Raw genomic sequence first — 27,389 nt, 5'->3', positions numbered from 1 at the left:
GAGTTCTGGGAGAACTGTGACTATGTCAAGGATATTGTTTGAGGCAGATGGTAAGAAGTAAAAGTTATTGTTTGAAATGTAGAAAACATTGAGGGACTGATGATTGGGAAGTAAAAATACTATATGAATCAAGATATTAATACTAGAAGGGGACTGTTAATACTGCAAGATTTGAAAATATTCTTCAAAAGAGTATATGACAAATTTTAAAAAGCAAATTTATTCATATTCTGATATGGGGGAAAGGAGAGATGGGCACAGAAACATATCAGAAGGGGACATCAGAATGACACTGGTGGGCACGGAAATCCATAGACCACCTTTACAGCCACCCAGAATTTTGTTAACAGTGGTACTACAGACATCCTCTAATTGCAAATCAAGGTCACAGCATCAAATACCATCAAATGTCCTTTGCAAACAGTTGTAGCCAACTGATCCACCAGCCTAGGATCTGAAGATGGTGCCATTAGTTTTCTTAAGCAGAGTCTTAATGCTTCTGCTTTTGAAATCTGGTCTTTAGCTTTAAACGAATGAATCAGAAATGTTCAGAAAATGGACCAATTGGGAAAAGGGAGATCCACTGTTGTACTTTTTCAAAAGACATAAAATAGATGAAAACATGACTGGAACCCTACATTTACTCCCAATTCTTTTTCTTTTCTTTTTCTGCTGTCAAGTCATAGCTGACTTATGCGACCTGTAGCGTGTTCAAGGCAAGAGATATTCATAGGTGGTTTGCCATTGTTAGCTTCTGCATCACAATCCTAGTATTCCTTGGGGGTCTCCCACTCAAATACTAACCAGGGAGGGCTCTGCTTAGCTTGCCAGATCTGACAAGCCTGGTGTATTCAGGTCATGGCACCCTTCCTCCTCCCTCTACCACTAAGCCTGTCCTGATATAAAGCTCTCTTTTTTCTGTCTACACTGAGCACAATAATTTAATGCAAGGTCTCCATTGAAGCAAAGAAAATGAGAACCAGTTTTTGGGGCAGTATCTGCCCTTCTTTCTTATTTTCAGATCACCTACGTAAAGCATTCTCTATTGTCTTTTACACCAATTGGTTGAGATGGAATGTTTATGAATATTCCAAGTTTACAGGAAAATGGAATGTTTGCATCCCAGCTTGTGTGAATGAAGAGGATGCCGATAGTCAATGGTCTGATGAAGAGGAATTTCAGGGATAGAAGGCTGAGGGACAGTGGTCAGGGAGTGAAATCAGCCCATCATATAATTAAATTCCTTCACTCAAAGGGAGGGCAATATGTTTCCACTATGCCAAAACACTGGCACACTTCTTGTATGAGACCTTTCCTGACCATGTTTCAACACATTAGAGAGGGTGCAGTCTAAATTTCTTAGTACCGCTCTTCAAGCACCTAGCTTTGCCCCTGGAGACAGGCATGCTAAAAGTAGAGGCAAGGGTTTGCCTTTTATCCTTGTTTTTGTGGCTTAAGGTAAACCTTAATCCCCAAAGGAATAACTTTCAAAGCGGTTCAAAGCTGTTAAGAGGCAACCTTGATAAACTGGGTCTTTCTCCTCACGCTCTATTAGAGCTAGGATGGGATCAGGCGGAACAAGTCCTAAGGCAAAAAGTCAAAGATATTGAGAGCTCCACATTGATCTTGTGAGCTCACCTGCCTTCATGTCTCCAGGAAAGACTAGAATAGATACACCCTCACACCGGCCCCCTATTTCTCGTCCTTGGAAATTAACAGCTTTAGAAGGGCATTGACTTGAGCTAGATGCTGTGCATTACCATCCGCAGTTCTGGAGGGGAAATACAGAAAGGGTTCCTAGATCAGAGCGGCTGATGTTCCCTTGCACGTTAGAGGGAGGTAAATCCTGGGAACTGTCCACTTTATAACACTGTCTGTTCTAAGATCTACCTATCTGTCCACTGCTTGATAAAATCCCAGGATGCTCAGGCAGTTTGGGTTGAAAAGTTCCTTTCTGACAAAAAGCCACCAGTTGCTGTGCAAATTGTAAAGTTCTGTGCAGTTGTGTATAAAGTCTTCCACATTTGAGTGTTAAAGTTAAATGTTGAAATGGATGGTAGTAAAGTAAACATTGTTTCATGGGTTTATTTTAAATGTTAATGTTTTTGTGCGTGAAGGAATAGGTTGGCGTTCATACGCTTTCTTGAAATGGAAGTTTCCGATTTGTTGTGCTCTGAAACTTATCACATGTAATGGTCAATGACGGTAATAATAATGATAAAACTAAACTAGGAAATGTGAACAGAAAGGCGCTAATATAAGAATCGAAGATGAGGGATTGTCATCCTGATAGGATGTTTCCTTGACTGCAGGCGTTTAGCGAGCCAGTGAAGTGTCCTGCTTGCTTCAGAGTTTTGACTATTATCTGTTCCACAGCAAAGTGATAGTTGGTTATATATTCCTCTGCCACAGAAAAAGGCACATCAGACCTTCTTTGTTGTAGAAAATGCTCCACATGGGTCCTAGGGCCTACCTAGCCCAGTTTCCTGTAATGAATCACAGGTGTCAAACTCGTGGCCCTCCAGATGTTATGGACTGCAGTTCCCATCATCCCCTGCCAGCATGATTTATTGCTCATGCTGGCAGGGGATGATGGGAACTGCAGTCCATAACATCTGGAGGGCCACGAGTTTGACACCTGTGCGGCGGCCGGCGCGATCCATTCGAAAATCATTCAGTGAACTATCAATGCTTTTGTATGAAAGTACTATGTTCAGTAATGCACACAATGATGGTTTTCACAAAGGCAGCGTGTTAAAAGGATAATCCTCATATTCATTCAGGATCATATTCTAATGCGGGAGTAAACAATTTTCTCAACCACTGCACCTCAGCTGACCGTACTATCATCTTTCTGTGGAACAGAATGATAGCATCTGGGAAACCTGAGTTCAATCGCAACTCTGCCATGAAGCTTACTGGGTAGCTTTACCATGCAGAGTACTTGTGAGAATAAAACAAGGAGGGCAGCACCGAAAATACTGTAGACATGGAGAGGCACAGATGTGTTTGGTATTTCAACATAATCCTTTTCCTGCTCTGACCTTGATAGACCAGGCTAGCCAGATCTCATCCGCTCTCTCAAGCTTAGTGGAGTTGGTCCTGACTAGTACTGGGATGGAAGACCTCCAAGGAATACCAGGGCTGCTATGCAGAGAGTCAGGCAATGGCATACTTGGGGGGGAGTATGAGATGTTGAGACCCAGGTGCCATTTGCCTGGGTCTTGCGGGGGCGCACATGGCTGACATATTTGCTGCCTGCCTCAATTTGGAGGGGAAGGGTGCAATTTGTGTGTGGGAGGGGCACACAATCAGTACTTGCCCTGGGAGCCACTTCCTACAAGGATGCTACTGGGCAATGGCAAACTGCTGTTAGTCTCTTGCCTTCAAAACCCTACTGAGTCTCCATAAGTCAGCTGTGACTTGGGGGCACTTTATGCAATCCTTTAACTGGAGGAAAGTTAAACTGTCTCCAGTTCCTTTCCCATTGTGCGCATGGACAATTGATGGGCATCCCACCTCCAAGAAGTGCCGGCAACAAACATTTGCAGATCATTTCCCCAGCCAGCCCCCGCCCCCACCCGCAAAATCCACGAAGTAGCCCCGCCCTCCCTTCTCCGGCGCCAAGGGGCTGGCGGCGCGTGCGGGCATCTCTGTTCCAAGCCCTCCCTGTTGCGATGTGACCTGGCTGCCCCTTCGCCAAGTTTCAAGATGGGGCTCTCAAACCAGGCGCGGGGGCCTGTCTCGTCCACCGGGCGGGGCGATCTTGGAGGGAGGGGCGGCGAGGGGGTCGGTTTCTGGCGCAAACGCCCAGCCGGCAAGTAAAAGGCAGGCAAGCAACCCCGGGGGGAGAAGCGGAGAAACCCGATCCCGGCGACGAGTCGGAGTGCAAAGGGGCACCGGGAACCGAGCAACCAGGGAGTGCGCATCCCGCGCAGGGCGCACAAAAGGGATCTATCTCGACCCGGGGAAGGAGGGCAGCCGCCTGCGATCCCCTAGTCCGTTTGGGACGACTTCGACGCCTCCTCCTGTTCTCCCGCCCCTCCGGTTTTGCCATCCGGGCGCGAAGGCTGGAGCCGCAGCCTGTGGAGCCGGGTGGGGGGGGGGGGGCAGAGCTCCCCCGATGCGCAGCGGCCGCCCGGACCCAACGGAGCCCGAGTGCCCCGTGCGAGAAGGTGAGCCCCCGGGGCGGACGGAGGGAGGGAGGCGACGCTTGCCGGGATCCCCCCCCCCCACACACACACACACGCACACGCACTTTCCTCGGCCCGGATCGCGCTCCCAACTTCCTTTGGCTACCTCGTGGCTCCTGCTGGCCGGAGGAAGCGGCGAGGAGGGGACTTTGCAACCGGTCCTTTCGGAGTCTTCGCCTCGCCGTTGCAACCGGTCATTTCGGAGTCGACTTCGTCACTCGCTCCTTTTGCCCCCCCCCCCCAAAAAAAAACGGTTCAGTGCACGCAGAAAGCAAGGAAAGGAGGCTGGAGTTGTCCTGCAGAGTCCTCTCTCGGCGGCAAAAGGACACCCTCACACACATCTAGATCATAAACTCTCACACACACACACACGCATGCACACACACAGCGATCTATTGCATAGATCGGATTCCAGTTCCCCAGCTCTGCGCAGAGCGCGTATCCAACTTGCGCAGGCTCAACGGCTTCGGGGCACGACGCCGGCCCGGCCCGCCCGCTCCCCCTTTGGGAATGGGGGCTGTAATGCACCCCCCGCCCTGAAAGCGAGAGAGATCGAGCAAGCCCCCTGCCGCCGCAGACCGGATCGCCGGCTTCACGTGGCTGCAGCGCCGACCCGTTTCCTTCCTACCAAGTCTGCCCCCCCCAACTTCTGCAAAGTCTTTCCCCCCCCTTCGCCCTCTTTTGTAAAGCTGCCGTTTAAGAGCCTGCCTGTGCCTTCCCCCTCCTCCTTTAGATGCCCGGGCTCCAGCAAGCTGCACGTCGGCTCCCCCCTCCCTGGAAGAAAAGCAGAGTGCAGGTGGTTGGGCGACGGACGCGGGAATAAACGACAGCCCCATTGCGGTGGACGGCGGGGGCCGTTGCTAACGGTGAGCCGATTCTCGTGTGCATTGCAATGCGGGGAGAGCAGGTTGCACGCGTGTGCGGGGTTGTCTGGATACTTCCGAGGGACGCTGGGTCCATAAACGCTCAACGTGGGGAAGGAAGCAGTCTTTCCTCCCGTCTCTCCCGGAGTTTGCAATCCCTGGACATGGGATTCCGAGAAGCATGTCAAGGGAAAGGCAGGAAGAGATCTGGAAACTGTAGAGCGGATCAAGATCCTGTTGCAATGCACTTTTTGGGGGTGCAAATCTCAAGACCTTACATCAGTGGTTCTCAACCTTCCTAATGCTGTGACCCTTTAATACAGTTCCTCATGTTGTGGTGACCCCCAACCCTAACATTTATCCATTTTACAGATGGAGAACACTGATGCAGAGAGTCTTAGGCGACCCCTGTGAAAGGGCCGTTCGACCCCCAAAGGGGTCCCGACCCCCAGGTTGAGAACCACTGCCTTACATAATAAGCCATTTTTGCTGGACCCAGAGTGAGTGAGATGCGGCCTTACTCAGAAGTATGGCCCACGATTGGGTTCCCTTTGCAATCCGCCAAACGCAACTCTCTGTTTTCACGTGTAGCTCAGGGAACTGGGGAGGTTATTTTAAGGGGCAGAGAATAATTTCTGAACGGGGCTCTTTCCGCCCCATCTTCCCCTTTACAGGAAGAGCTAGGTGAGGAGGAGTGGTGAGGAGAATGCTTGAGGCCCGACTGTAAGTTTGTTGATGGGAAGGTAAAGAGGCGAATGTCTAGCAGTCGTAAATCCAGATTCTTGGCTGGAAGTCAGAGAGAGTTTTATGAGGCTAGCGGGAATGCGAGAGCGCTCATAATGTTGGGCTGTCTGTAACGAAAAGGAGGCAGCTGTGTTGTAGGTATGGATGTGTGGGCCACAAACCCCCTTGGCTAATATCCATCTGTTGTGGAATCAAAGAGATTACATGCGAGGGAGGGAGGTATGCCCTGAGACAGTGGAGGAAGGAGCAGACTGGTTTCATAGGTGGTGTAAATTGCCGTCAAGCTGCAGTCGACTTATGGCTACCCCGTACGGTGTTCAAGACATGAGACATTCGGGGGTGGTTTGCCGCCGCCTGTGTCTACGTGGGCTGAGGGTACCCTGCTTAAACCTGCTGGATCTACAAATCTAAATTTGGGCACCTTCAGCCTTAAATTGCCTCCTCTTTTGAGGCAGAACCTACCCAAGCTATTTTGTTCTTCTGCACGCATGCTTTGCACGGGAGATTTGGGAAGTGTCATTCAAAGTTATCACTGCATAACTGTGGTTTGTGCCTGTGCGTCGTCGCTGTGAGGCTCATCTTTCCCGGCATGATTTGTGGTGCTGAGACAGTTGCAAGGACTCTGTGCGTGGCACGCTTTCAGATCAGCCCGTCGGTTGATGGAGCAATTAGCTAAATATGAGATCTTCTGTCGCAAAAATGTTCCAAGAGCACAGTCCGAACAGTTTGTCCTAATTCAGACCCCACCAAATAGCGTGCAAGAGGTTGGAGCACCAAACAGGATTCTATTATGCTTACTCAGAAACAATACATTGGGGTGTTGTGTGGTTTCTGGTCTGTATGGTCATGTTCTAGCAGCATTTTCTCCTAACTTTTCGCCTGCATCTGTGACTTCAGAGGATCCTCTGAAGATGCCAGCCGCAGATGCAGGCGAAACATCAGGAGAAAATTCTACTAGAACACGGCCATATAGTCTGGAAACCACACAACACCCCCGTTATTCCGGCTGCGAAAGCCTTAGACAATAAACAGTAAATTGTTGCCACTTGAACATGACCCCCTATGGAGTGAGGCCACCGATTCCTCTAGTCTGGTTGTCAATTTTGATTGACAGCAGCTGTCTTAAGATCTCCAGTAGAGCAAGGCTTTTCCCAGCCCTTGCAACCAGCAATCCCTTAAGAAGAGATTGACTCTGAGATCGTCTAAATGAAGGACTGGCTCTGTACCACTGAGCTGTGTTCTATCGGAGCTAAATAAGGTTTTACCTCCAGTTTATATGTAGGATTGCAACATTGACACGCATTCCTGAGCATGTTTCATGGCATGCGTGTAGGAATCCCTGACTAATTTAAAATATTTATATCTGTCCTCTCTGCAGTTTGCCTACAAAGTGGCTTCTGAGAAGTTAAAAACATCACCCAGTGTCGCTTTTGTTGACCCTTTAACTCTAGGCATGAGGTGCAATCGCATGGCAGGAAATAACATGACATCACAGTTACGTGACAGGAAGTGGAGGAGGCAACGGCTGATTCTTTACAGGCAACACTAGCAGGTTAAATGAACTTGTGTTGCCTGTGCCGCTGTTTGCACAGCAGGTACAGGGGCCAGCTAGGATCACTGGGATCCTGGCAGCAGGAGGCGACAAGTTCACGCCAGACTCCCGAGTTTACCGGAAGAGACTGCAGTACTTGGTGGCATGGACCCATTTCCCGGAGGGGACGAATGAGTGGGTGGACACTGGGCATGTTGGCGCACCACGCTTAGTATGGGTGTTCAATAAAGCATACCCAGAACGCTCACATCCGTGAGGGAAGCCTTTGGGGAGGGGGAATGTCAGGATGGGCCCCTTGGCTCATCCCCCCTCCCCCTGCTAGCCTTCCAGGAAACAAAAGCTAAAATGCAGCCACAGCTCTCCAAAATGTGGCCAAGCCCTGTCTTTTGTCCTGTTAACTGTGAATCTGAATGTTGGTATTCTTTCCTTTGTTATTTTACTGTAACTCTTGGGCCCGGCTAGGGGCGGGCCAAGGGCAGCTGGGATTTAAGGTGTTGTTCTTTCTATATTCCTCAGAATTTGTCTATCCCTCGCATGCTTCAGTTCTCAATAAAATCTTACGTTTTTTAAAGAAAAACTACAGGTCGCTTTATTTTTGGACTGCTGTCTCACAACTGTTTCCCTGCAAACCACACAGCTGAGAATCCCCCCACCTGAGAATCCACCCCCACTCAAGAATCCCCCCACCCGAGAATCCTCCACCCACTTACCAGCATAACATGGCGGCCGCCTATTAGAGAATCCACTCTAATTCCAGCAGCCGGGAGAATCCACCATAATGGTGGAGGGAAGGTGGTGGGAATAAAACGCTTCCTGCTTGCCGTAGTTCGCACAGGCAAGGAAGAAGTGTTTGAAACCTGGGTTGAAGGGGGAAAAGTCACTGATTTAGTGATTTTCATTTAAATCGGGCAAATATAACAGGCCAGACTTGTTTGGGGAGTGAGTTCTGTGGGAACTACTCCCCCATAATACTTTTTAAAAGGGCTCGAACCTGTTATATTTGGCTTGTGCGAAATCACCCATAGTCTCTGAACCAGCAGGCATTGAAAAGGAATGCTTTTCATTGCAGAGTGATATTGCTTCACTATCCTGTTGTTCTTGCAGTAAACAAGCACAGAAGACACCGTGTACATATCAGCAAAAAAGGAAAGTAACCCCCATATCTAAGCTGCTAATAATACCCTGCAAAGTGTCAGGTGCTTTAGTGATACTAAAAGTGCTTTATGTGAAAGTGCAAAATGCAATACATGAACAATAAATACAGACGTCCCTTCAGTAGGTTCCGTTCATGGTCAATCTTTGCTATCCAGTACAAAGCATAAATATAGCTGTTTGAACGGTATGGCCTTTCGTCCATTACACCTCTATTGGGACATCATCACTATCTCTGTAAGTTGACAGCCACTATATACAAAGGATAAGCCTTAAGACAATCTCTAAATGCACAGGGCCAGTCTTAAATTCAATAGTACCCAAGTCACAGGTGGAAAAAGCCGCTCTGTGTACAGATGATTGTGCACAATCTCCCGGTAGGTAAGTCCAGTATATCAAGGCTTAGTAACTCAGTTTCTCTAGTCAAGTTGGCAAGCATCGAACTTTCTCCCATCAAGGTGGCAAGCGACAAGAACGCTGTCCCTGGTAGACTTGCATTTTTTGATAGTCTTCATCAGTTCTCATACTTCAATGTTTAAGGGTATTCGTAAGAATTAACTTTGAGATCCCCTTCTCTAACATAGACTTCACACACACTGCTTATGAGAAAAAGGCCAGGAGCATGACCTTTTTGCACATGCACACTAAGAGCAGGTTCTTCTAAAAATCTGCCAGCAGTTCTGTAAGGGCTCGTAGCCCTCTTGAGGGTTCAAGCCCATGGGCTGAAAACCCCTGGTTTAAGAGAAATAGTCTCAAACCCTGGAAAAAAAGTCAAAATAATAAAATCAGCACAAGTCATCATAGCGGCAAAAATAGGATTTAAAACCCCACGTTAAAATCACTACCACCACAGCAGCATTCAAATAAAGCCAGCACGTATCTTAAACCTGGTAACAGATTCAGGGGAGAAAAAATCTCCAAACCAGCAAGCCATCCACAAACAGAAGTAGGACAGTCACAGGGAAGAAAATCAACTGAGTAGGTTCAGGCTGGTGGAACAGAAAAGATCAGGGACTGTAAAACCACCATCAGCAGAAAGCTCGGGGGAGGAGAAAAGAAAGATTTGACTCTCTGGAAATACTGTCAGTGCACAAAGGTGACGTTTTACTACCTCCGTGCTGCAATCGCTTGCAAGACAGAGCCAACCTTCCTGCCGACCCAGAGGCCAGCACTCAGATAGTGGTCTTTCTGGTCTTTCTGGGAGATTTATATGCTGCTGTTGTAATCCAGTCATCTCAAACAAGTTTAATTTTATAACTCTGCATCGTCCCAGCCCATCGGCTCTGAAACCTGCAGGTAAAGTAGCCGGGAGATTGTATGCCTTCTGTAAGCCTGGTGAAGCTGTTGGGAGATGTAGGTGGAGGATTCTACGCCTCGTGTAACTGTTGGGAAGAGTAGATGGAGAACGGTGTGCCTTGTGAAACGGTTGGGAAAAGTAGCCAGAGGATTGTGTGCTTTGTGTAGCTATTGGGAGAAGTAGGTGAGAGATCATATGTCTAGTGTAACTATTGGGAAAGGTAGCTTGAGGATTGTAGGCTTCGTGTAGCTGTAGTATTATGGAGAGAGATACAGCTGTTATATTTTTATCCCATTCTGTTCTGAAGGAAGTTGTCATAGCATATACAACTCTTCCTTTGTGCATTTTACTTTTACAACAACCTTGTTGAGTAGGTAGGCTGAGAGAGAAAATGACAAGCTGTGGATGACCCAGTTAATATTTAATATTTACGAAAATGTAATAAAATGTAATATTTTAATATTTAATAACATTTAGCCCTTCCTTTTCCCAATTAAAGAGTTTAACTGCTATACTACAATGAGTTTCATTATATGGTTCCTTACCAGGTTCTCTTTAGTAAGTTATGAGTGACAGCGCAGGACTCAGAACACTGTAACACTGAAGGATGGCTTTCTGACACTCTCTGTAATCCTTCCTCCAACTTAAAACCCATCCAGAATTTGCTACAAGTAAGTTTAGGCTAAAGCTTTGAGAATCGGGCTGCACATCCTACGTAAACTATTTGTGTGCACGCTTCTCAGAGGAATTGAGCAGCGAATGTCTATTGGTTTTGTTTTTTTTAACACACTGAGAATGTGCTTTAGGGTGTTTGTGAACTCTCGGTACAAATTGGATCGCCCCAAATTAACGGTTTAGGTGACCTCGTGCTTATGAGAAGCAATAGCTGCATCTCCCAGCTGGAGAGATGAGTTTAATTAGTGGTGTGACAGTTGGGGACGAGCCGGTTTTGCAATTAGCAAAGGGCTGGATGGTTCAGCCTGCTGGCCCCGAGACTAAAAAGAATGCGCCAGACAGGTCCCAGAGCCTTCTTTCCGTTAGGGAAATTTGGGCAGAGTTCCATTTGGTGGAAATCCGGGGCTCCTCATTCCCCCAATCTTTGGGGATCGCTTCCTGCAAAGAGTTATTTCCCACTGGCAAACAGTCTTCCTCTGTGCACAGGTTTTTCTTTTCTCGATTTAGAGTTAATTAAATCACCCCCTAGTCTTTTTGTTGTGTGCCATTTATATCCTAAATAACACCTTATCTGTAGCAACCAGACACATCCAGGGCTGTTGAAATAGCACCTGTACCATTTGGTCATATCAACACTGTGGAATGACATGTAAGGCAGTGGAAATCTGTTGATTGTGGGCATGCATGTTGGAATTTTGTCCTCCTCAGAGGTCTGTCACTCAATGGGAAGGGGGTAGCGCAACATAGGCCCCTTCCGCACATGCAAAATAATGCACTTTCAACTCACTTTCACAGTTGTTTGCAAGTGGATATTGCTGTTCTGCGCAGCAAAATCCAGCTGCAAAATGGATTGAAAGTGCATTATTCTGCATGTGTGGGCCAGAGAGCGAAGGTGTGTGGATATACATTACCATCTAGACATACTACAAAGACACAGGCAGCTCTTGCTGGTCCCTTCATTGTGAAGACAAAGGTTGTAGCCCTGCACCCAGTTCACTGTGTGTAGCGCACCTCTGTGGCTTTCAGCAGGACTTGTGTACACACAACGTAATGCAAGATGGCAGGCAAAATTATTAGCGTTCCGTCTGTATTGTGTTGTGCTTGAGGCAGCGAAGCCTGAACTGATGATGTTGCCGAATGTTCAGCTGCTCCAGGAGAGAAGCAGTTTGTGGTCCATCTCCTGGGAGGGGAAGGACCACTGTCTGTTTGTCGGAGATTAAAACCTCGCGCAGGAGCAGGGCAGGGGCTGGGAAGAGGCGGATCAGAAGCTGGGAAGATGGAAGGCAAGCAGGTTGGAGATAGGGTGGAAAGTGGTAGAGAAAGCAAAATCTGTAGGCGGGGAAAGAGGCTTGAGAAAAGGGGACAGAGGAGACTGAGACAGGTACCAGGGGGAAATTGCACCTGGGGCAACACCTGCTCAGGGCGGCCCCCATGCCTCCCCCCCACGTGCCCCACTTACCTTAGCTGGCAGAGGAGGGCAGTGGCGGTCTTGGGCATCCTGGCAGGGCCGGGCCAGGAGCTTGCTGCAGGCCCCCCACATGATCTAATGGGTGGCACCTGGGGTCAATTGACACCCCCATGTCCCTGTGGCAGATACGCCAGAAGCTCTGGGCAAAGGCAGCTCTGAAGAATCTTGACTGCTGGACCAAAGCCCACTTCTCTCCTTGAGCAACTGAACCGTCCGCAGTGGCATCAGCTCAGCCCATCAGAGGCCTTATTACCTCAAGTGCAGCACAGAATAGATGACACACTGATCATTTCACCTGCCACCTTGCATTATGTTTTGCGCACACAAGTCCTGCTGAAAGCCACAGGACACACACACACACACAGGGTTGCAACCTTTGTTGAACTAGTATTTTGGAGACTCGGGTTCAAGTCCCCACTTGCAGTGTGAAAGCTTGCTGGGGGAACTTGGGCCAGTCATGCATTCTTATCCTAACCTGTCCCGCAGGGTAGTTGATACGATAAAATGGAGGAGAAGGGAACAATTGTTAGCCATTTTGAGCCCCCACTGTGGAGAAAGGCGGGGTACAAATAGATTAAATAAATTTCAAGAGCTACTCAGTGTGCTCGAGGGAAGGTGACGCTTTAAGATGGATTCTTTAAAAATGGTGCTTTAAGAAGTGGGGCAAAATGAAAAAAAAAAGAACAACAAGGGGTGTTGGATTGTCGAAGGCTTTCATCGCTGGAATCACTAGGATGTTGTGGGTTTTTCGAGTGGCACTACTGGAACATGGCCATACAACCCGGAAAACCCACAACATCCAAGGGATGCTGGAGTTGAGGGAGTAGAGCAGGGGTGTCAAATATGTGGCCCAGGGTCTAGATCCAGTCCCTTGAGAGAGCTTATCAGGCCCGTGAGGCAACTCCCCCAACTCTGGATCTGTTCTGGCATTCCATCTCCATGCACCAATCTGGACTGGTGAGCCTGCTGTGAGCTCACCAGTTGAGGCACACACACACACACACACACACACACCCCCCACACACTGCCTGGTCTGACCAGGTCACATTTATATCCTATCCAGCCCTTGTAACAAATAGACAACCTTCCCCGGAGTAGAGGGTTGCCAGACTCATATGAGAAGGGGGAATGTTTGTGCCACTGGGGCAGTGTGACTATAGCAACAGAGGGTCCAGAAGCAGGGGGCTGTGGTGAGCCTTTGAATTTCAAGTATGGGTTGAAGGAAGCAGCCCCCTTCGCTTCACTGCAGGCTTTTCGTTGTTTAAAAAGCCCTGCAAAAGAGCAGGGTCGTAAATGCGAAAACTGGCATCGGGAGGCCTATGGGATTCCATCAGCCTTTTGAATGAGTTTTACGTGTTCAGGCTCTCTGGGTAGGCTCTCGGAAGAAGGCCACATAACAAATCTCATTGCGAGTCTCCAAGTAAAGGCACAATGAAACAGGGAACGGAGCCCAGGAAATCCTGGCTGTTTGGGGGGGAATGACACTCTGTACTCCCCCACCCCAAGCTGGTTGCTGTGGTGTCGTGAGTTGTGGCCAAGTTCCAGCTGCATAAAAGATCAGTATCACTGACAACTCCCTGGGAGGAAAGCAAACTGTTGTACCGCTTAGTAAAGGGCATTTACGCAAATCAAGTAGCCCTGCCAGCTCTCTTTGTAGCAGTTCCTGAGAAGGTGGACCCGCATCCTAATTGGTTTTTGGAAGCATCGTCTTTCTGTGTAGCTTTCTTCAGGTTGGACTGGGCTGTGGGCCAGGCTTAGGTTTGTCACCTGAAGATCTCCAAAATAAGAAAATGGCGCATTCTGTGTGCTGGAACATTAGAGCATATCTTGTCGTGCATTAAATTAAAGGGGAGGGGGGTTGTTCTTATTCATCTAAATCTGGTGTTGCTCTAGAGGTCCTGAGTTACTTTGTGGCTGTCTGCTGTAGTTAAGGAGTTAAGAGTGAACAAATCGAAACGAAAACCTGATAAGAAAGAGGTAATGCTGGTTGGGAGATCTTGAAGAACATTCTCCTTCCCATCTTCAGTGGGGTTCAGTTCAGCTGTCCCTTTCTGGCTCTGGTAGGTGCCTGGAGGTTATACTACAGCCAACAATACTACGCAAGAAACAAGGTAATGCAGCCGCACAAACACTTTTTTTCCAACTCAGTTAAGTCCAGAGTGAGTTTCAGAAAAAGATGTCAGTAAGGTTGTATATTCCTCCGCCACAGAACATGCCGGACCCTCTTTGTTCTGTGGCAAAGGTGTCAGACATTCGGGCTTGGTGCCAGATCAGGCCTCTTGACAGGACTTATCAGACCCACAAGCCAACTAAGCACACCTCCATCATTCTTGATCTGGCCTGCAGTGTCCAAGCACCCACCAAACTGAGGCAGCCACCCCTCCCTGTAGCAACCACCTCCCTGAGTCCTGATTTGGGCTGGCGAGGCTGCTGTGGGCTCACAAGCTGGGACAGCCACCCCCTCCCCACCCCACACTGACCACCCCCTGCAGTGCCATTTCAGGCTGGTGAGCCCACTGGTGGCTCAAAAGCCAAGGCAGCCATTCCCCACCCCCATGTGCCGATTTGGACTGGTGAGCCTATTGGGGGGGGGGGGGGCTTACAACTGAGGCAGCCATCTCCCCAGGTTGCCCAATGAAGTTACATTTATGTCATATCTGAACCTTGTAACAAATGAATGCTGCGCCCTGGTTTCTGGTGTGCCATGTCTTAGACCAGGGGTGGCCATGCTGGCAGAGGCTGATGGGAATTGTAGTCCATGAACATCTGGAGCGCCATAGGTTGGCCACCCCTGTCTTAAAACAGTATTTTGTTGACCTCGTTTTCTAATGGGGATGGGCGGTATAAAAATCGAATAAAATAATAATAATAATAATAATAATAATAATAATAATAATAATAATAATAATAATAATAATAATAATCCCTGTCCCAGGGCATTGTTTATTGAATGTCTTATGCTGACCGATGCTATTGTTTTTGGTTTGTAATCCATCTTGAGTCTTGGGAGGAAAGGCGATCCATAAAGCAAACAAACAAACATAGAATTTTAAAGCACTGGCTTCAATGGCTATTGTTTTGCTGCTAAGCATTTTATCAGCTGTTATTTTAAATTGGTTTACAGTTTCAACTCACTGTTTTGTGTGTTGCTTTTGTTGTTGGCTGCTTCAGGCGAGATCTTTTTGGAGAGGCAGGTTCCTGTTGTTGTTTGGAAAAGCAGGCCGAGTGTTGGTCTGCAGACCCAGCTGAAAGCCCCAGCCCCCTGCAATGACTCAGACCAGCCAGATAGGAGACCCCATAGCACCTCTGATGAGCTCTTCTACTGCAGACCAACACGGCTGCCCCAGTGGTGGGATTCAAATAATTTAACAACTGTTTGCTTACAAGCACCATTTTAACAAACGGTTCTGCCGAAGTGGTGCGAACCTGCTGAATCCCACCACTAGGCTACCCTCTGAAATTATCTTCATGGAAGGCACCGGAGACCAGTCACTCTAACCCAAACCTACCTTACAGGGTTGTTGTGAGGAAAATTGGGAAGCTGGGGGAAACGGTGCATTTCTTGAGTGCCTTGAAGACCGAGCAGGAGAAAAACTGACTCTGAAAATAGTCTAAATGCAGGTGTCAGTAACTGACGCTGTCCCCCCCCCCCCCGTCCCCCCACTGCAGACGATCTCTTTGAAGCCAGTGGGGGGTGTTCGGTTGAGCAGCAGGAGAGCTCAGAGCAGAACTGCCGTGGTTCCCGCTGGTGCTTTGGACTTTCTACTCAAATCTTGTTTGAAACAGGGCTTGTTTTCCTAGGGTGGCACAGCCTGAAGATGCCCCTTGTGGGCGAGCTAGAATGGTGCTGAGTGTGCAGAGGCCTCCAAAGCATCAGGAATACTAAGTAGACAGAGTTGCAGATTCAGACAAATCTGGGCTGGGGATCAAAGCTGGGGATTTGGGTGCCAGCGGCGAGAAAGTGGGCTACGGTTTTTATTTCCTTAGCAGTTCTTAGCTCTCTCCTTTTCAGCGGCCTCCCCCGTCCCGCCAGCACGTGGCTGGGGCGTTTTGGTAACCTGAGAAAGAAACAGAAACACATCCACTGAATGGAGTAGTTTCTGCGGCAGCCTCTACAAACTGGTTCAATCCACCCGCCCCCCAATATCCCCTGTCTCATTGCAACTCGCTTGAACTCCTATCTCCCGCTGCAAGGCTGTGGGTGTTTGCTGAGGTTGCCTGCCCATTATGGGTGCTAAAAATAAAGCCTTTATTATTTTTCTTTTGCATAATAGGAGCCCACAGAAGGCATAATTCTCTGACTGTTTTCTGTGTGACCCAGTATTTATTACCTTATTTGCTTTAATTATGCCCTGCCATTCTCCCCAGCGGAGGCTGGAGGCGATTGACACCAGTCTTCTCTTTTCCATTTTATTCTCACAACAACCCTGTACAGTAGAAGGGCTAAATTTGAGTCCAGTGGCACTTTAAAGACCCAGACACTTTAAAGATCTCCAGGGTTTAATGAGCAAGAGACTTTAAAGATCTCCAGGGTTTAAGCTTTTGAGAGTTAAAAATGCAAGGTAGACTAGACTGGAAGAGAGGGTGACTGAGCTGGCGTCACCAAGCTAGTTCCCGTGGCAAGGGGTGTGTGTGTGTGTGCGTGTGTGTGTGTGTGTGTGTGTGTGTGTGTGTGTGTGTGTGTGTGTAAAGTTCTGTGTGTGTGTGTGTAAAGTTCTGTGTGTGTGCGTGCCTGCGTGCGTGCGTGTAAAGTGCTGTGTGTGTGTGGTAAAGTGCTGCGTGTGTGTGTGTGTGTAAAGTGCCATCAACTTGCAGTCAGCTTATGACCATCCAGGGCAAGAGACTAACAGAGGTGGTTTGCCACTGCCTTCCATAACGGAGGGGGTGGGGAGTCAAACCTGAGTGTCCCAGACTTGGGGCTCCCAACCTCTTTCAACCTGTGGGCACTCTTGGAATTCTTACACAGCATGGCATGGTGGGCTGAGCCACAAAATGGCCACCACACAGTGACCATTGCAGTAGATGAAGCCGTGGCTTCTTCAGCTTGCCTTCAGTCACACAATGAAGACCCTTCTGCAGTGGTAGCAGCTGCTGCCAAAACACTGTTTTAAGAAATCTGTCCAGGCAATTAAATCTCCCATGCCCAGTCAGCAGCTTTGCTGAGCCAAAGCCTGACAGGGGCCTGCCCACTATCAGGAAAAGTGTCAACGGGCACCGTGGTATCCATTGGGGACATGTTAAGACCCCCTGTTTCAACCATAAACCACTCTGGCTTCGTGTGCTGCTGTTAGTCCTCCTTGTGGCAGTCCCAGGTGTGTACCTTGAACACAGCTGGGGATGTTACCAGGTTCTGCATGCAGGTTGTTTTGGTGTGAAATCTCCTTGTTCAGAAACAGGTTCTCTGTGCCACTGTCTTTTTCTTCCCAAGCCAGTTAATGAAATCTGATAGCAGTGAAAACGGACACTTGTTTTTTCCGTATAAAGAGCATTAAAGTGGTTGATCGTGTATCAACGGTGTAGAAACAGTATTAAAATGGCAAATGAATATGAGTCAGTATGGGGTATTGACTAGAGTTTCAAGTGAGGGTCAGGAACAGCAGGTTGGTTTGTTTGCTGAGGAATAGCTTGATGTGTTGGGATCCCCTTTCAGCTGTGAATCTCATTTTGTTCCCCAGATAAGGCCTTATGAGAGCCAGTGCTGTGCAGTGATTAGTGTATTAGACTAGGATCTGGGAGAATCAAGTTTCACATAGTGGGAGAATCACATAGTCTCTCTCAGCATAATCTACGTCACGGGGTGGTTGTTGCAAGGATAAAATGAAGGGAAGGGGAATGTTGTTGTAAACTACTTTGGGGTCCCTATTGGGGAGGAAAGCAGATCTTTTTTGAAAGACTTCGTGCATTGGATCTGCCCTTCACAGGAGTCTGTCTCTTGTAAAGGATATGATTTTTTGAAACAGTCTACCAAAATCCAAGTGTCTGTAATATTAAAACAGTTTTGCAAGGTGAGTGTAATTTCTTGTCCAAAAGCATTTCCTCAAGAACAGTGGGGTTGAAGGAGTGTGCAGTGTGCAGGATTCCCTGGTAGGGTTGTTACCCTGGTAGGGTTGTTACCCTAAGTCAGGGGTGTCCAACCCTGGCGCTTCAGATGTTCATGGACTGCAATTCCCATCATCCCCTGCCGGCATGGCCAATTGGAGTGTTGGAGCCAATTGGCCATGCTGGCAGGGGCTGATGGGAATTGTAGTCCACGAGCATCTGAAGCGCCAGAGTTGGACACCCCTCCTCTAAGTAGATTGTCTCTACTTTAGGAGGGGCAATTAGCCAGAGACAGAGAGTGACAGGGGGTAACTGGGATTGATAGCCTATGTATATTGCCATAGTCCTAGGTAAAAACTCTCCAATGGGCAGGCAGTTATATAATTAAAAAGTGGTTTTTATTAAAGAATATATTCCAATATATTCCAATATATATAGAAATATATTCCAAGCAATGAACATATGCACACAGCGTATATACAGGAGCTGACTAAGTGAAAAGGGAGGAAATTGGATAGAGTTTCAGCGATGGGTGATAGTTACCAATCTTGAAGGGATGTCCAGGAATAGCAGGGCTGAAGAGGAAGACAACCAGTGTTTCCAGGAGTAAAAAGAAGAGCCCGCACATAAATGTGGCGACTTGCACAGAGCCAGCATGTGCTCGCGCACACACACACACACAAACACACAATGAATGGCCAAAGGACCAATAGTTATACCCTAAAATGGGTCATGAGGCAGTATGAGATAAGAATAAGAGGAGTTTGGATTTATACCTTGCCTTTCTCTCCTGCAATGAGTCTTGAAGCGACTTATAAACTCCTTTCCCTTCCTCCTTTCCCTTGTGAAGTCAGTGGGGCTGAGAGAGCTCTGAGAGAACTGTGATTAAACCAAGGTCACCCAGCAGGAATGTAGGAGTGGGGAAACCAATCTAGTTCACCGTATAAGAGTCTGCAGCCCATGTGGAGGAGCAGGGAATCAAACCTGGTTCACCAGATTAGACTCTACCTGCTCTTGGCCACTACACCACTCTGGCTCTCATTATTTATTTATTTAGAGCATCTTTCTTTTTTAAAAAAAACCCCTCCCATCCTTCTTCCAGAGTGCTTAGAGCATAGGTGTCAAACTCGCAGCCCTCCAGATGTTATGGACTACAGCTCCCATCATCCCCTGCCAGCATGATCTTGGCAGGGGATGATGGGAACTGTAGTCCATAACATCTGGAGGGCCACGAATTTGACACCTGTGGCTTAGAGGGATGTGCATCTTTCCCTTCCCTTCCATGTTATGTTAATCAACAGCCCTGTAAGGTAAGCTAGGTTGAGAGAGGGGCGTCAAGAGTATGTGTGTGACCCAAGGCCACCCACTGAGTTCCAAAACAGTGTTTGGAACTGGATCTCTTGGCATTGTTGGACTCTCTAACTACTATGCTTCACTGATTCTCTTCAAGTCCCTATTTTGCTATGAAGTTTATTGAGGAAGTCATGGGGATGGAACTTGGGGAGAGTGGGGTTTAGGCAGGGGGGGATCATGGTGGAGTATAAAGACCCTTTGGAGCAGCCATTTTCTCTGGGGGAACTGGTCTCTGTGGTCCTTCATAATTCCTGGAGATCTCCAGGCCTGACCTGGAGGTTGTGAACCCTAGTCAGGGTTATCAATTGGTGTGGATCCTACCCATCTGCTCCCATTTCACTCAGCCTTTTTCCATCCTACAGAGCCTTCCTCCAAATTACAAGTGGTTTTTTTCCTGCAACACAAGCCCCTCTAGCTAGGGGAAGTCACTTTGGAGAACCCTCTGTCAGCCTTACCCACATTGCAGGATTGTTGTGAAAATAAAAATGGGGGGAGTCAAATACCACTCTGATTTTCGTTTAAAGACGGGTGAATAAATGACTTCTTGGCAAAGAGCAGAGGTGAACAATTGTTACATTATTGCAATTAATCAGTTGTTTTGATTAAAGATTACCATATATACTCGTGTATAAGTTGAGTTTTTCAGCACATTTTTTGTGCTGAAAAAGCCCCCCTTGACTTCTACATGAGTCAGCTGTATTTAAAAAAATATTTTAGGGTTTTTACTTTGTTGGCTGCCAGGGGCACAGTTTTTAGGCTAGCGGCACCTAAATTTCAGAATATCATCAGGAGTGTCACCAGCCAAGTTTGGTAAAGTTTGGTTCAGGGGGTCCAAAGTTATGGATCCCCAAAGGAGGTGCCCCATCCCCCATTGTTTCCAATGGGAGCTAATAGTAGATGGGGCTACATTTTGAGGGTCCATAACTTTGGACCCCTTGAACCAAATTTCACCAAACCTGGGTCGTATCATCAGAATAATCTCTTGCTGATACCAGCCAGGTTTGGTGATGTTTGGTTTAGGGGGTCCAAAGTTATGGACCCCCAAAGTGGGTTCTCCCATCCCCCATTGTTTCCAATGGAAGCTATTAGTAGATGGGGCTACCCTTTTGAGGGTCCAGTGAATCTCTTGGACCCCCCCCTAAACCAAACTTCAACCAAACCAGGGTGGTATCACTGTGAGAGGCTCCTAAGGATACCTTGGAAATGTTGATACCAAGTTACAACATCAAATATTCCTCCTCTGACACAGGTTGTGTGAATGTCCCTTCTAAAATGACACCTGCCATGTGCAATTTTAAAAATATGTACACTAAAAATAATGAACTATTCTTTTAAAAAGCAGGATAGTTTTGAGTCACAGTGAACAGGCATGCTCATTCCAGTTTTTATTGTAAGATCCATTGTTTAAAACCCTTCCTTACAAAAAAGCGAAGGTTTTTGTACTTTTAAAGTTATTGTTGACACCATATTGTTCTTGTTGACCCCCTTTTCCACTTACGGAGCTAGTTTACTGTTTTTCTTTGAAATAAATATTCAAAAACATTTAACCTACTGATGCCTCAATTAATGTAATTTTATTGGTATCTATTTCTATTTTTGAAATTTACCAGTAGCTGCTGCATTTCTCACCCTCGACTTATACGCATGTCAATAAGTTTTCCCAGTTTTTTGTAATAAAATTAGGTGCCTCGACTTATATGAAGGTCAACTTATACACGAGTATATACAGGTAAACTTGGCCTCTCTGTTAATCAATATGGATGTAAAGCAAGTAATACTCCGGAACGGTGGCTCTCAAAGGGCTGCGCTGTTGCACCAGATCTTTAGATTTTCCCTCCGACAAGTTACTTCAAAAAGATTTATCCCCTTTGGTGTCTATCTGGCAGGTACTTGTGGGAAACTATCCTAGGGAGAATGCTTTGCTCAGGTATTTATGAAACATAAATGTATTTAAACCTGCTTGTTAAATGCATTGATTTAATTGTTCAAGAGCCAGACAGCTAATCAATTTTAAAAAAAACTTCCATTGGTTTGCAGCCCAGAGTTCAGAAAAACACGTGCCGGACTGTGTGCAGGAAGATGGCAGCTATAAAACTGGGTTTCACTAGCTGGCCCCTGTACAATTGGCTCATTTTTATAACCCAGTGGATAGGATGAAGCAATTAGGTATTATCTAATTGAAAGATAACATTTAAAAAGGTATTCTCTTTCTGTTTTTTTCATTTTGGCCTTTCATTTGGAAATACTTCAACTGGGCCAGGCTAGCCCAATCTCACTAATTCTCAGGAGCTAATCAGAATATGCCCTAGTTTAGTTCTTCTAAGGCAGGGGTCTTCAAACTATGGCCCTCCAGATGTTCATAGACTACAATTCCCATGAGCCCTACCATTTGGCCATGCTGGCAGGGGCTGATGGGAATTGTAGTCCATGAACAACTGGAGGGCCATAGTTTGAAGACCCCTGTTCTAAGGCAAGAGATGAACAGAGGTAGTTTGCCATTGCCTGCCTCTGCATAGCAATCCTGGACTTCCCTATTCATCCCTTCCCTTGAAAGCCCTCTGTGGTTGCCATAAACTGACTGTGACTTGATGGCCTTTTATACACATGCACACGCTTTTGTAGATAATTGTTTCTCCGGATGCTTACAAACTTAAGTGAAAAATAACCCGGCCTTGAATTTATTTGTATTTAAAACTTTTACTTATATCCTGCCTTTCTCCGCAAAATAGTTTACCCAAAATAGTTTACATCATTCTTTTCTCCAACGTTTTATCTTCCCTACAACCCTGTGAGGTAGGTTAGACTGTGTGTCTGGCCCTAGGTCACCTAGCAAAGTTTCCTTAGCCAAGTAGGGATTCGAATCTGGGTTTCCCAGATCCTAGTCCAAAACTTTAATCGCTATACCATGCTGGTCGCTTAGCAAAAAGAAAAAAAAACCGCATCCCATCTTTCCATTTACATGTCCGTCAGGATAATTGCAGATCTAACACACCCACACACACCCACACACACACACACCCCCCCCCCACCCCCGGTGTTTTCCTGTGGACAAGCTTTGTGACCTGGAAGCATCAAAAAGTGAATTATTGGCCTGCCTAACAAAGCTGCCAATTTGGCAGTGGAGCTTTAAGTGCCACCCCCTTGCTCACTCCATGTGGGTGGCATATGGATGTGACGTCGGAAAGGAACTATTTTTAAATGCCCTGTCTCAGAGCAGGCTATGATTATGACACTTGTCTCTCCTCACTGGGAGGTGACTCTTGACAATGAGCTGGCAGCTATTGGCGTGGCTTGTCCTGCCTCTATAGTTGCTGTGGGGTTTTTGGTGTGTGTGTGTGTGTCTGTGTGTGCGCGCGCCATAAAAGGCACTTCAGCCAGCCAAATGGTCTTCCACTACAAGCCAAAGTAGTTCCTTCCCCAGATTGTTTCTCTTGGGGGGCGACCACGCAGGAGAAAGTCTGGTTTCCAAGGAATAGGAAAATTGCCTAAAATAAGAGTTATTGTAGGGAAATCATGCTCTTTTTTGTTGGGTTTACATCAACTTAGAATCCCCCCACCCAAGAATCCACCCCTCGAGAATCCACTCCCACCTGAGAATCCACCCTCCCACCTACTGGCACGGCATGGCGGCCGCCTATTAGAAAATGCTTCACAGGCAAGCAGGAAGCATTTGAAACCCGGGTTAAAGGGGAAAAGTCACTAATTTAACGACTTTCAATTAACCCGGGTTCTGGCAAATATAATGGGTTAGAAGTGTTCGGGGAGAATGTCCCTCCCACTTTTAAAAAGGGCCTCAACCGAATCAACCTTAATATCACTGTGGCTTGGATCCAGGTGGTCAAATCTAGATAGGAGGCCTCCATTCTGGCTAAATGACGTTGGAAGCAAGCTGTTGTGCCCACCAACCTCCCAGTAATCAGACTCAGGCTCACGGAAATCAGTTTATTGCATCAGAGTAAACAAACAGGTTCACTTCAGAGATTCTTTGCTAGATTTAACATTCTCAGCCTATATTCCGTGCTGAACGTCTCTAACGGTTTTTTCCAACAAGTGAAACCGTTCTCCGCCTGTGCAGATTCTCCAAGATCAGAAGCCCGATAAGAGCCAGGTGCTGTCTGGCTAGGGAAAACAACTAAACTCTAAACAAGCAACCGCAAGCAGAAGCAAGAATGGCTTGGTGCTACAGGCTCCTGGACTCCATGGGGTCTTGGGGTCTTGACAGAGGCATTTTCTGCAGCTGCATTAACTTGTTCATATCGTTGGATCCAGAATAACCCCCAAACTCTTGATTGAGACAGGAAGCTGAGCTACATCAAAGGTCCTTCAAGACCACCATCTTTCCAACCAGCATTACCTCTTTCTTGGCAGGATTTACTTGTTCACTCCTAGCCATTTAACTACTCACAATCACAATCACACAATCACACAATCACAAGCCATTTAACTACATCAGTCCTAGCTATCTAACTACATTGAGCTACAGCAGGGAGGTGAAAATTCAGAAACTCTACCTGGTGACTGGGATATAGAGGCAAAGAGGTGGAGGGGGGTCATCAACATATTGATGACAGCCAACCCACAGATTGTGATGCTCAGGGCTTTACATAGAGGTAAAGGGGATGAGACTATGCCCTGTGGCACCCCACAGGACAGCTACCACGCTGATGACAGCTGGTTTCTGATGGCAATCCTTTGAGTGCAGTCTATGAGGAATGAGTTGAACCAGTCCAGAACATGTCTCCTGATGCCTGCTTCTGCCTCTAAATACCTTAACAAGATGGTGTGGTCCACTGTGTCATGGAGTGCAGATATGTCCAGTAGAAGAAGAAGAAGAGTTTGGATTTATATCCCCCCTTTCTCTCCTGTAGGAGACTCAAAGGGGCTTACAATCTCCTTGCCCTTCCCCCCTCACAACAAACACCCTGTGAGGTGGGTGGGGCTGAGAGAGCTCCGGAAAGCTGTGACTAGCCCGAGGTCACCCAGCTGGCGTGTGTGGGAGTGCATAGGCTAATCTGAATTCCCCAGATAAGCCTCCACAACTCAAGTGGCAGAGCTGGGAATCAAACCCGGTTCCTCCAGATCAGAGTGCCACTGCTCTTAGCCACTACGCCACTGCTGCAATAAAGACATAAAGTAGGAGCAATAAAGACATGTGGCCTTTGCCTCTGTTCAGACAGAGATTATCAACCAAAGCCATATATCCTATAGCCCAGCCTGAAAGCGGATGGAAAAGGGTCCAGAGCAGAAGAGTTGTCCAAGATGACTAGGAGTTGTTCAGGTGTAGCATCCAGAAAGCGTAGACTTGAAACTGACAATAATCCCCCATCATTTTTCTGTAGGGGTATTTTTTTTTAAGGAGCCACATTTCCACTTGTGGGACTGCTGAGCACTGTTCCTCAGGTCACCCATCCCCTGTGTTTTGAGAAAGTGGGCAAGAATCTTGCCTGATGGGGCTTATGGTTTGTAAGTAGTTTCCACTTTGGAACAGCTGTTGCTGGAAGAATAAGTAAGCTGGGAGACTCAGCCAGACTTCATGTACAGACTTCATGCCAAAGATGGAAGTAAATGTGACACTTGAAGTTGATAATAATGGCAAATGTACAGTAGTTGTCTCTGAGCTCCAGGGTGAGTACCACTGGAGTAGACAATACTGTCTTCAGTAGAGCTACCACTGGTGTGGACCATACTGCCTTCAGTAGAACAACAGTCTGTGTTCATATCCTCTGCTCCTTTGCTGTGGGCAATCTGGCCAATGAGCAGGAATGGAATTGTGGGATATCAAGATATCTTATTGGGTCAACCTCTGTCATGGACTCTCCCAACCAGCTGGGAAACAGCTGCAGGTAGAGATGGATATTTAAGCATCACCAGTCTTGAGTTCTGGGCCAGAATTTCTCCGGAAGGGAAAATCAGGCCGTTTCTTTCTTTAGGTACCCTATTTTCTAAAGCCAGTATTTTTATTCTAAAAGACAGTGGACGTCACAGATCTTCTCGTGCAAGCTATCAAATAAATGTTTGCTTAATGACTTACCGAGGGTAATCCAGAGGATTCCAGATTTTTCTCTGGGGTCAAGGGAATAATTTGTTTAGGATGAATGGGAAACTAGGGCTTGATTCAGCCATGCCTTCACCTCTGTGGTAAAATCTCAGTGCTCTTGGGCAGAGACAAGATCATTATAACGATGTTTGTTTGGTGTCTCTTCTGATTTCAAAATGCTCTGCTCCGCAACCACATCCTTTCCCCTAAATCTGGTTCATTTACTGTAGACAACAGTACCTGGATAGAAGGGAATTAGCTGCTACTTGGGAATCATCTAGGCTAACAGATGGAACCAGAAGAGATGATTTCTGCAATGCTTGCATTGTGAAATCCATGTCTGTGTGTATGCCAAGAAGAGGGGAGGGAGCACCTGTTTCATGAGAGATTAAGGTGGGAAACCACAACTCTGCAGATCAAATACTCTGTCCCCCATCGGCAGGGCTGGATTAAGTCCCACTGATGCCATAAGCACTGTCCAACCTGGTTATCCCAGCCCCTCCATTTCCATAGTCATGTGCTTACCTATATACCCATACTGATGCTGTGATAATATGACAAGTAAACTGTTTGCTCCTGGTGGTTTCTATGATATCAGTGCATGTGCTTATAGTCAGTAACTTTAGCTGACAGAATTCACATTCCTTAGCTGCAGAGGTGGAGCGCTCACAGGAACATGTTGGGTCACATGTCCCCAGGCACACGCCAGCTGGTCATGTGGGGGGGGGGCAGAGAATCACCCCCACCCCCCTCCCTTTGGCCCGGCCCTGCCAGTGGAGCCTCCACCAGCCGAAGGAGCAGCCTGGCTAGGCCGCCGCTGGGTGCTCCTTGGCCTGCATCAGGCTCCCGCTGGCTAAGGTAAGTGTGGTGCGGGGGGTGTGTAGCACGGGGGGCCCCTGGAGCAGGTATTGCCCCAGGTGCCATTCTCCCCCCCCCCACACCTCTGCAATGGCAAACTACCCCCAAGGTCTCTTTCCTTGAAACCCCAATCAGGGGTTGCCATAAGTCAGCTGTGACTTGACAGCTTTTTCCACCACCACAGTCCACCTTTCGTGCTGGGACTCAGCATGGATTATAGATAAACTGTGCAATCAGACTGCATAAAACAAGTGATGAGCTAGGATCGCAGAATTAGGAAACAATGCAGACCACAAACTATCTGAAGAAAGTAAACTATAAGCAATACAGTAAGTGGATTGCAAGGTAAAGACAATGCAGTAAAAGCCGGTGATGCCTACAATAATCATTACAATGGACTATTCCATTTTAAAGGTGCCTTCCTGGACTGTTAATTCTCTGACTGCTGTAAATTTAGGGTTTAAAAAATAAATAAATGCCCTCTTGAGCTTTATGGTTTTGGCACAGTCTGTGGAATGACAAAACTACAGGAGCCTTCCCGGCCTGCTCAGGTAGGCCATTCCACAAGGTCCTCAGGTAGGCCATTCCACCACTGAGAATGCAAGTGTCAATCTTACCCATTTGCAAGGTTGCACCTTTAGCAAAAAAAGAGGAGAGTTTGGACTTATACCCCCTCCCTTTCTCTCCTGTTTGGAGACTCAAAGGGGCTTTCCTTTCCTCATCCCGCAACAGACACCTTGGGAGGTAGGTGAGACTGAGAGATTTCTGAGAGAATTATGAGTAGGCCAAGTTTACACAGCAGACTTCATTGGAGGAGTAGAGAAACAAATCTGGTTTTTCAGATTAGAGTTTGCCACTTATGTGGAGAATAGCCAGGGAAAAAAACCTAATTCACCAGATAAGAATCCGCCTATGTGGAGGAAGAAGAAGAAGAAGAGTTTGGATTTATATCCCCCCTTTCTCTCCTGCAGGAGACTCAAAGGGGCTTACAATCTCCTTGCCCTTTCCCCCTCACAACAAACACCCTGTGAGGTAGGTGGGGCTGAGAGAGCTCCGAGAAGCTGTGACTAGCCCAAGGTCACCCAGCTGGCGTGTGTGGGAATGTACAGGCTAATCTGAATTCCCCAGATAAGCCTCCACAGCTCAGGCGGCAGAGCT

The 27,389-nt window shown here is 47.2% G+C and overlaps 1 protein-coding gene across 4 annotated transcripts in view; it reads left to right on the top strand.

The window, feature by feature from the left end:
• Positions 1-3,628: 3,628 nt before the first annotated feature.
• Positions 3,629-27,389, top strand: part of TMEM200B (transmembrane protein 200B) — a 35,003-nt gene continuing 11,242 nt past the window's right edge. For all 4 annotated transcript variants that reach the window (XR_007244904.1, XM_048502045.1, XM_048502046.1 and 1 more), the window contains exons 1-2: positions 3,629-4,175; positions 4,927-5,059. The gene's annotated coding sequence lies outside the window, so the exon portion shown is untranslated. The remainder of the gene's footprint in view (positions 4,176-4,926; positions 5,060-27,389) is intronic.

This window comes from Sphaerodactylus townsendi, linkage group LG06 (genome assembly GCF_021028975.2).
Source record: "Sphaerodactylus townsendi isolate TG3544 linkage group LG06, MPM_Stown_v2.3, whole genome shotgun sequence".
In the NCBI taxonomy this organism is placed as follows: Eukaryota; Metazoa; Chordata; class Lepidosauria; order Squamata; family Sphaerodactylidae; genus Sphaerodactylus; species Sphaerodactylus townsendi.
Note: the sequence above shows the minus strand (reverse complement) of the source record. Positions and strands in the feature narration are given on the sequence as shown.